Source organism: Agrilus planipennis, unplaced genomic scaffold (assembly GCF_000699045.2).
Source record: "Agrilus planipennis isolate EAB-ADULT unplaced genomic scaffold, Apla_2.0 scaffold261, whole genome shotgun sequence".
In the NCBI taxonomy this organism is placed as follows: Eukaryota; Metazoa; Arthropoda; class Insecta; order Coleoptera; family Buprestidae; genus Agrilus; species Agrilus planipennis.
The window spans coordinates 256,622-267,329 of record NW_020438949.1 but is presented as its reverse complement, the minus strand read 5'-3'; positions in this window follow the sequence as shown (position 1 = coordinate 267,329).

The window sequence follows — 10,708 nt, the reverse complement described above, 5'->3', positions numbered from 1 at the left end:
TTATAGCCTTCAACGAAATATCATTTTGTGAGAAGTACCATGTATTTTTTGTGGGACATGTTCCCCTATCAAATCGGCGATTCCCTGCGACATGACGTTTCGTTATTTACTTTGAATAGGGCACTTTGCCCGCGAGCTTGACAGTCTTGATGGTCTCAAAAATGATGACGATTCTAACCGCGGGTGTGCTTCAGAGTTAGGGATACTTGTATTTAATAATTTTCTGTTATTGGTGTTAAAATTTTAATTTTTAATTAAAACGGTGTTCGGTAATATCATTGGATTTTTTTTATTTTCAATAGTGAAAAGATGACAGGTATACGCGTTGGTGAACATTTTTTTGCTATAAAATGCAGAAAAAGTAATTTTAGCGGTTTAGCCGAGCACACCATTAATCCGATCCATTCTTGTAGGTCAACAACGTAAAAATATTACATATTAATATCCCTAAAGTTGGAAAACATTCTCTTTTAAACATCTAGAAATCAAATAACCAAAGAGTGCTATCAACTTACCATACCTTACTACTTTTATATAAATTATAATTATGTATATAAATTTTAACCGGTAGTTTTACACTTTAATAATATTATGTATATGTACATGTACATTTGTAAATGGCCTATCGGCCAAAACAAATTTGTCTTGTGAATTAAAATCAGCAAAACTTTTGTTTTGGTTTGATTTTAATTACATTGGCATACATAAGGGGCCGTCCATGAAATACATTACTCGGAATTTCACTCTTTTTGACCCCTCCCTCCCCCTTTGTTACACATTCAGCAATCTCCCTAACAAGCTTTAAGTTATAGAAGCTAGTCCCCCTTTCTATAAACGATTTTCTGTAATAAAAACAGCATTGGGAATGACTTTCTATCGTAACGAAAAGTTTTAAGAACTACCAAGTTTAAATAAAATTGATGAACTACGAACGTCTCATTTCCTTTCACCCTCGCTCCTTCCCCTGTCATATCTCGCCGCGCTAAGCAATACCCTTCCCTGTTATAAACGACCTCCTAAGTTTCCACAATTCTATATACCTGCAGTTTTCTTGTACGATTGTACCTATAGCAAAAAATACACCAAGAAGTTAGGTTCGTAACAGTTTTATGAACGAATCTTTACAACAAAATTCAATCGTTTAACCACGGTAACGGTAAGGTCAAAAGTTTCGAGAACAGTTATAAAATACCAACTATATATGCATGGTTAAAGTAGAAAATTGGAACAGGATTTACTATGACCTTTAGAAACGGAAAGGCAAAAGAAAATTTAAGTGAAGGCATTGAAGAGATTGGAAGTCGAGCACGGAACAAAATGAAACGATTTTCTGGGATACGAAAAAGGGATTCTCCCGATTAAATACATACCTCTATAAAGAAATACGCTAAAAGCAACGCACCGGATGAATGGCCAGGAATGGCAGAGAAGATAATAATATTCGGTCCAGTTCAGAATTTAAGGGGAATAAAAGGGCATCACTTTTATGCCTTATTCAGAAATAACGCCACAATATTCATAATCTCCTAAATAATAAAATCTCTACGCTACATTTATGGTGACAATTTTAAATTTAATTTCGGATAATGGTGTATGTTTGCGGCACGACGGTGTACGGGTGCGATACATTGACAGTGGGCGCGGCGGAAAAGAAAAGATTAGGAGCGTTCGAAATGTGGTGTTACAGGCGAATGATGAGGATACCGTGAATAGAGAAGGTTAGAAATGAAGAGGTATTAGAAAGTATAGGAGAACAGAGAGTCAATAAGAAATAAACGAGATAAGTTAACAGGACACCTTCTCAGGCATGAAGGTCTAGTCAGAGAAATATTAGAGGCTGAAACGGAAGTTAGGAGGGGTAAAGGTAGACCTAGATTAGATTACCGTTCGCAAATTGTTAAGGATAAGGTTGTTCTTGTTTTAGGGAAATAAGAAGATTAGCTCAGGATAGGAAAGAGTGAAGGTGCGTGTCCAAGCAGTCTTAGGACTGACGACCTTATGATGATGAATAGTGTATAATCATTAATTTATAATCAGATTATCCGATTTTACTTTATAGATTCAGACTTTACCAAAAGTCATGTCTAAAGACTTGGCCTTATCTTTTAATTTCTGAATTTCTGAAGTTCAACAATTTAAAATGGTTATGATGTATATCATAATAAGGTGGTCAGTTCTAAGATTGGTTGGACACGCACCTCCACTTTTTTCTACTCTGAGCTAATCTTTACATTTATCTAAAACTAGAACATTCTACATCCTTCACTATTTGTGAGAAGTAATCCAATGTAGCTCTTCATCTCTTTTTATTTGCTCCTGTTTCTGCTTCTAATATGTCTCTAACTAGTCCTTCACGTCCGAGAAGATGTCCTACCAATCTATTTCGTCTGTTTCTTACTGACTTCTGTAGCGCCCTTTGTTCTCCTTCTCTTTCCAATATCTTCTCATTTATAACCTTCTCTATCCACAGTATCCTCATTATTCACCAGTAACACCACATTTCGGATGCTTCTAACCTTACCGTTCAGCGCCGCGTTCCAAACAAAAAAAAATTGTACGATACCAGAAAGTACATATTTCCTCTTTTCAAGCGAGATTGGAAAGGCGATCCTTCTACAATTTCCGTTACATTAACTACATTAGACATTTTTACTATAAAATGGATTGTTATAAACTCCAACACAAAATTAAAATGACCAATATGTAAAAGAAAAACTGAAAAGCACATAGATAATGTTAAATTTAGATATTGAATCAATTACTATCATGCCAATATTTGTAATTATAATCACAATTTTCATTCAGTCAACAAACGTTATTACCGGTTACTGCAGGATTTCATACTAACCGCGTAAATGGTATTGGCTCTGCTCTGCCTTGCGTTATGGATGGATCAGTAAAGTCCAATTTCGTGTCTTCAAGTTTAATAATGCGGTTTACACTGGTAACAGATACGGGTCTTACCGCAAATTCCAAGCTCACTTCGATCCGCAAAATGGGTCGTGAATAATAGTTTGCCTATTTAATAAAATGTTACGTCAGATACTATATACGTGTATATAGAAGTAACCAGTTGATAACCGAACATAAGGATATTCTATTCCATGCAATAATCAATGGACGACGTCATCTTTTGAAAAGTACGATAAGATTCGTAGAAATACATTCAGCCACATTTTCATCTAAATAATATAAAGTAATGTATAACTCCAAGGGGTGTTACGCTTTGCTCAAAATATTTTGAAAATTCGGGTTCTTTTAGGACTGTTTTCAGAGAAGCAACTGACTTTTTCAGATAGACGTTCATTAAATTATAGATTTTCGCTTGTCTGACATAAAAAAAGAATTCCGACAAAGAAATGTGCAATTTCTATGTTGGTAGGAGTTTTGCCTTACATGTATAGTCTACTTTATGCATATATCTTTGCGGATGATATTTCATGTTTTTAACTTTTTTATTTTTTTTTTATTTCTTTCATTACTTTTCTAGTTAACTTGGTTATTATCTTAAATTATGCATTCAATTTTATGTAAGTAGGTACCACTTTAATATTAATTAATTCTATATCACCTATTAGAGCTTTAGATAAGTACACTAAATTCTAGAACAATAGGTTGTTAATACCACTTTTTAAATTTACTTTCACTGCTATAATAAGGGAAAGCTGATTTTGTAGTTCATTTTTCGACTCGACAATTTCCTTGAGAGTCCTCAATTAAAGGATGAAACATTGGGGTTTTTGTCTAATAAAGTGGTTCTTCCACCTGAAAAAGGTTCATATAATCGGAGTATAAAAGTTTCGTTATTTCCTGTTTGTTATCATGAAATTAAAAACGATTTTCTTTATTACAGCCTTTTCCGGAAGCTGAGAGAATAAAAAGAGACGGTCTCACTGATCCCGACCTGAGTCCATCGCTCTCCTTCGTCAACTCCTTGGACGTTCTCAGAAATCGACTTTTGTTAGAAATTGCAAGACGGAAGCAGAAAGAGGGCATGAGTCGCAACCGAAACTTTTTAAGTTCCGTAGGAAAGAGGGCCATATATGGGCAACACAGATATGATAATGTTTTGTAAATTGTTGTACCGAGTAACCGTATTGCGACAATCGATCGCAATAAAGTTACTCCTTTGAATGAATTCCAGTTCAAGATCTCTCTGACATTCCTGTAGTATTTTAGATAGCAAGCTTGTTTTATAGATCGCGTTATTCTTATTGTTAGTCAGAAAAACTACTAGTCGAAATTTTTATTATCTCTTTTTAGTATGGAACACCAATTATACGCCACAATGTCTGTTTAAAATTTTGCATTGGTTAAATGTACAATGCTGTAAAACATTAAAGCAATTTTGTTTTTTCGTATGAAAAATTATTAATTTCGCGATATGTAACACAAAATTTATTTTTTTCCAGTTATTTTATAATACGTAAGATACAGTATTATCGTGCAGAAAATTCTAAGTAACTTAACTCTATCCTAACTAAATGAATGTTTGGGCAACATTTTTCCATGATGTAATATTAAGTTAGGTGAGGGCCAGGCTAGGTTATATTAGCTTAATTCGCATTATAAAATCGTGACTGATTATCACATTTTTATAATTTCTACAAGACATAACACAAGAATAACAATAATTTCCCAATTAATTCTGTATTACATATTGAGAAAAAATTTGGAAGATAATTAATTTTGTGTTACGTAAATCGAAATTGATGGTTTTAATTAGAATACAGTCAATTTCGTCATACTAAACGAAAAAATAAAAAAAATTTAAATGCCCCTTCTGCGCATTCTTCATTTCTACATCTAAATTAACTTGCTCGTCATTATGTTCCGCTACTGTTTGTTTGGAATTCCGTGTCGGTTCAAAAATCAAAATTAGTTAAAAAGAGTTAATTAAAAAACCGAACATGCACATAATTTTGTACCCATATCTATATTTTCAATTGATTAACAAGTACCAATAACTTGGTTTATTTCCATCAAACTAAGTAAATTATATTAAAAAATCACAGACATTGTTGCGTCTATGGTATGTGTAAATATACGTAGGTTAGCGAAGTAATTAATTTATTTTATTTTTAATATCAGTATTTTAAGACTCTTCAGTATTACCGTTTCAATTTGCCTTCTGCAATATACCAAAATAGAATGTGTTTAACAGCTGTATACCTAATTGGCATTTCAGATTTGGAACTGAAATAAATGACAACAAAAAATTTAAAATTAAGTTGCTATTCAGAAAACAATNACCTATTAGAGCTTTAGATAAGTACAGTAAATTGATAAATAATGAAAAATTTAATATTTGCACTTAAATAAACAACAAATTGATAATGGATGGACAACTGCCAAGTTGTAGCAAACAATTAAAGTGAAATAATTAGTTTTTCAGGTTTTCACCAAGACGTAAAGCCAAGAAAACTCTGATTTAACATTGTTTGCTACAGCAGTGGTGATAATCGAATAAAATTGCGTTTTTGCAGTTCGCTTTTCCAAGTTTCTACTTCGTTTTCTATTTCCGCGCATGATGAGTGAAACAAAAAGACAAGTTTCCTTTCAGACGTCTGTTCGAGGAACAGAAGAGGAAGTTGAATTTTTCTTAACGATTCATTCAGAAACTTTTGTTCAATGACACAAATGCTGCAATTTTTAAACGAACAAAACAACGTTCAAATTTCAGACCACATATTTTAATCTTACTATAGGAGCTTTGTTAGAATCGACTAGATACAAGTCAGTATGAGCACTTACTCGATACTTTTTGAGGTTATACTTCTTTGGGCGTGGTCAGAGTAAAATTTTAGCGTGCAACGGACGTTGCGTGCGCAGTATACTACTGTCAATAGGAACTGTCAGCGGCAACTGTCAATGGCAATTGTCAAATATAATCGAAAATATTGTTTAAATAACCATGGGCGTGGCAAGTTCAAAAATGTAACTTTCCAACTACTTTTTAATAGCGCACTGTCTGTATGTATAAAAACATCGATTCAAACCCGAAAATCAGACGAAATAATCTACAACAATCATTGAATCTATAAAATGTTACGTTTACAAACTTAACCTTATCTTTTACTTTCGAATTTAAAATTATTATGATTCTGTAAAAAATAGAACGATGTTCCCAGTATTTCCGAGTTCTAAACCGAAAAGAAGAAAGAATAAATAAATCGATACTGTAACAGGCATTTGAACTTACTTATTAAGCTGTATTTTGGAATGCAATATACGTTGATGACTTTATAAGGGAGCTCGAAAAAAATACATTCTTTTGTATTTTCTATTCCCTTGACTACATCCAACAGTTTTCACTATAAAATCGAATTTTATATTAAAGCATAAAAATCAAATTCTGTCCACAATTTTTCAAGCCATGAGAGAATTTGTATTATCCATCCGAAGATTACATCGACAAATTCCCTTGACAATAACAACCTCATTTGGTGCACTCATTATTTTTAGTTTTTGGTTCATTTCACCGACGTTTTTCGTTCAGCTAACAATCAGAGTAAATTGCAGATTTATGTGAACAAAAAAAAAAGAAGAAAAGAGGTTGCACAAAACAGTCGGGTCATCAAAATGTTTCAGTTTTATGAAAATGCAAAACATAGGCGAAGTCGATGACATTATTTCCCTCAGGTGTGCCAGTTGACCGACATAGCTACCAGAAATAAATATCTTTCGTGCGAGATTTATTCAGCAGCTGTCATCAGCTACTGGATTTATTTCGAAAGTTCCAAGCGGAATCCCTTACGGAAATTCCCTTTAATTTGCAAATGAAAGTACCCAACGCTCCCAGATGGGCAACCGAATAAATGTATCGTGTCATGCGTCTAACATAAAAATAATCGACATCATATCTAGTGCGCTAATTATGAACTAAATATTAACACCACATTCAGATAAACGCGTTTTTCTGTGCCCATAACGCGCGTGTTTCTACATATTGAAATCATAGACATAGGAATATATGGACAGAGCAGAAAGTGTCATCGTAGATGAGAGGAGTGCAGCCTCTCGGGGGAGTTTGAGTGATGAGGATGAAGTGGGCGTTTCGCCCTATCTTCCTGCGTTATCTGAAGGTATTTCCTGCTTACCACCATTGGTATCGAGGGGGAATGAAACATCCAATACTTTCAAAAGTTTTTTGGACATGCGTGATACTATAAACAAAAAACTCACAAAATATAGATACTCCTCTAATTCTGATCAACTCACTGAATTAAAGCTCTACAGAAACCTCTAAAAGCCAATCAAATGATAAGAAACATCTCCCACCAATTAAAAGAAGCTGATGGCCTTCATCATAAGGTCGTCAATCCTAAGACTGGTCGAATACGCAGTTCGACTCTTTCCTATCCTGAGTTAATCTTCGCATTTCCCTAATACTAGAACAACCCACATCCTTAACTATTTGCGAACAGTAGTCTAATCTAGGTCTACCTCTACCTCCTAACTCCTGTTTCTGCCTCTAATATGTCCCTTACTAGATCTTCATGCCTGAGGAGGTGTCCTACTAACCTACCTCGCCTCCTCCTCTTTTCTCTATCCACTCTACTATCTCTCCTATTCTTGCTAACCTTCTCTATCCACGGTATCCTCACCATTCGCTTGTAACACCACATTTCGAACGCTTCTAACTTTCTCTTTTCCGTAGCGCCCACTGTTCATGTTTCGCACCCGTACAGCGCCGCTCTCCAAATATACACCTTTAACAACCTTTTTCGAATTTATAAATTAATCGTTCGCGAGCACAGAAGTACCTTGTTTTTATTGAAGGCGACTCGACTCTACGCTATCCTCTGCTTTATATCCCCTACTACACCTTCCGTCCTGACTTATCTGATGGCCTAAGAAATGAAATTAGCTTAGCTTGGATACCATCTCAGTTTGACATCCACGGAAACGACAAAGCAGACAAACTTGAAAAAAAGAGACTACCAATTACATATATCCTGAAATAGTTACCCTAACCATACTAGACGCTAGACGAAAAATCAAGAAATATGTCACTGAGAAATGGAACAGAATCTGACTAGAACATTCTCCCAAACAATTACAACAGATTAGAAAAGATTTATTTGAAAAATTTCGATATTCAAATCTCAAACGTTAATAAATACAAAATCTCCGACTATACAAAAAATCAATCAAAAGAAACTATCACCACAAAATGGCCTAACGAGTCATTTAGAAACTAATAATGTACACATCACATTGTGTTTTTTGCTAAATAAAAATGAAAAATGAAATTAACACGACATAATTTTTTCCATAAACATTTTCTCTTTCTCTATTACCTGTTATCGGAATATGGAAGGTGTAGATACAAGCCTCTCTTCATAGGTATTTGGATATGTTGGTATTACATAAAAATTTCTTACATCTTACACTTTTTTTATTAATAAGTAAATTATTTTCTTTTTATTTTGTCTAAATTATAAACGGCAACTAACGATTACTAATGTTTGAGCGTTGACAAGAAAAAGAAGAATACTTTCCGCTCTTATAGCCTCTTTGTCTCTTTCAAATGGTGTCTAAATTTCTTGTAACTTTGTATCTATGTATGTTATTTTGCTCAAAGTTGAAAGTGATATATGAGGAAAATTTTAGAGGGGCTTTAGACGCCAGTGTATAAAGGGAATATGTAACCAGTGGAACGCGAAAATGAGGTCACGTCTTAAGAAGTTAACAAAGTTGTGTTACGAAATATACGCAAATTGTTAAAACATTGCTGTCAAACTTATTAAGAAAGTCTATAATCTAAAGAAAAACAAAAGAACGTGCTGTTTTGGCTGTAAACAGTAATCTGCCAAAAATAGACACAGGACGTAAGGTCGACCCTTGTTGAGTTGATCTGCTATTTTCACGGTCAGGGGTAGCAATAACGTCTTCTTGACGTGAGGTAGCACTGCAGCGTTTTGAATGAATTAAAACAAACAATAAGACAATATAATTATTGTTTTTTGTTCTTTTTGCTTTATTCATATTAATTTTGGTGTAGGTATTCTTCTAATGTATTCATTATTTTAAATTCGGAGAAAGTAGGTCAAAGAAAAACGAAATAACGTATCGAAGGAGCAGTGCTGAAAAACAGGAGATCTGAAGATTTGAACAGAATAGAAAGAGAATTCGATAAAAGAATAGACGAAATAGCGAGATAAAACCAGAGAAGAGTCTGAAGTTAGATCAAAATGGATAAGTTAAGAGAAGATAAGGTAGGAGAAAAATGTATAAAGACAGAAAACAAAATATGGGATTAGGGAAATTACATTAGAAGTTACAGTAAAAGAAACGATAAAAAAGTCTAAAAAGAAAATAGCGATTGGAGAGGACAAAATTAAAAATGAGGCATGGATGTATAGGGAACTGGAAATAAATAGGAACTTACCAATAGTATTAAATCGGATATAGAATGGAGATGAAAAAGTTTCGGAAAAATGGAAAACAGGAATAATAAAGTAAACTTACAAGAAACGAGACAGGCATAAAGCAGAAAATTACAAAGAAATAACACTTATAACACGGGTTACAAAATCTATGCTGAAAAACTTGAGAAAGGATTAAAAGATAAAAAGGTACTAGAAGAAGATCAGATGAGATACAGAAAAAACAAAGGCACTACATAATCAAAACAGGGTGTGAAGAAGAAATAAGAAAAGAAACTATTCTCTTTTTTGTGGACATAAAAGGGACGTTCGATAAACTCAAAAGAGACATTGCAAAGAAGCCACAGTGTGACAATAAAGCCTGGAAGTTATTTAGTGCATATATTTATTTAACCTATAAACAGTAACTTGCGGTTTTAATGAAAACTAATACCTATGTATGGTATGAAATATTTGCTAATGGCTGACGAATCATCAGGCGACGAGGCGAATAGGACATAAATAACTGAAATAGCATTAATATGTTTTAATTTTGATTTTCATTAATTTCGGTTTCCCAGCCTCTACCATGCACTTGTAACATTAACAACAATTTCGCGTCAAATATAAACTTCTGTTTATAGTTAATTTTGTTAAAGAGTGCAAATTAGTTTCATTTTTAGGTGAAGTAGAAAGCGATATTTTGGTAACTTGTAAAAACTGATATTTACATTTGTGAAAACACTACAAGAAACTGTAGTTTATTTTACTATATACTTTAACCAATGACCTAAAACAAGTTGGACACATACATCCACTATTTCCTATCCTGAGCTAATCTTCGCATTTTCCCAAAACTAGAACAACCTACATCTTCAACAATTTGCAAATAGTAATCTAATCTAGGTCTACCTCTATTCCTCTTAACTCCTGTTTCTTTCTGGTGTTCTACTAACCTATCTCGCCTATTTCTTATTCACTTCCATAGAGTCCTCTGTTCTCGTGTTCTTTCTAATACCTCTTCACTTCTAACCTTCTATATCTACGGTATCTTCATCATTCGCCTGTAATATCACATTTCGAACGCTTCTAAGTGCAACACATAACCACAAAAAATTAAGAAAATATGTAAAATTTACAAATGTATTCATTATTGCTACATTCGCGTATTAAATAAAGGTCATCTCAGAAAAACGTGATTATCTGGGTCATCCCGGTTCTTCCGCTGGCTTCCAATGGTTCCATTTCATTAGTATTAAATGTGATTTCGTGATGCAATCTTGTTGGAGCTTTTACTAAAACCGGAGATGTCAGTATATAAAGTTTACAACAAATTG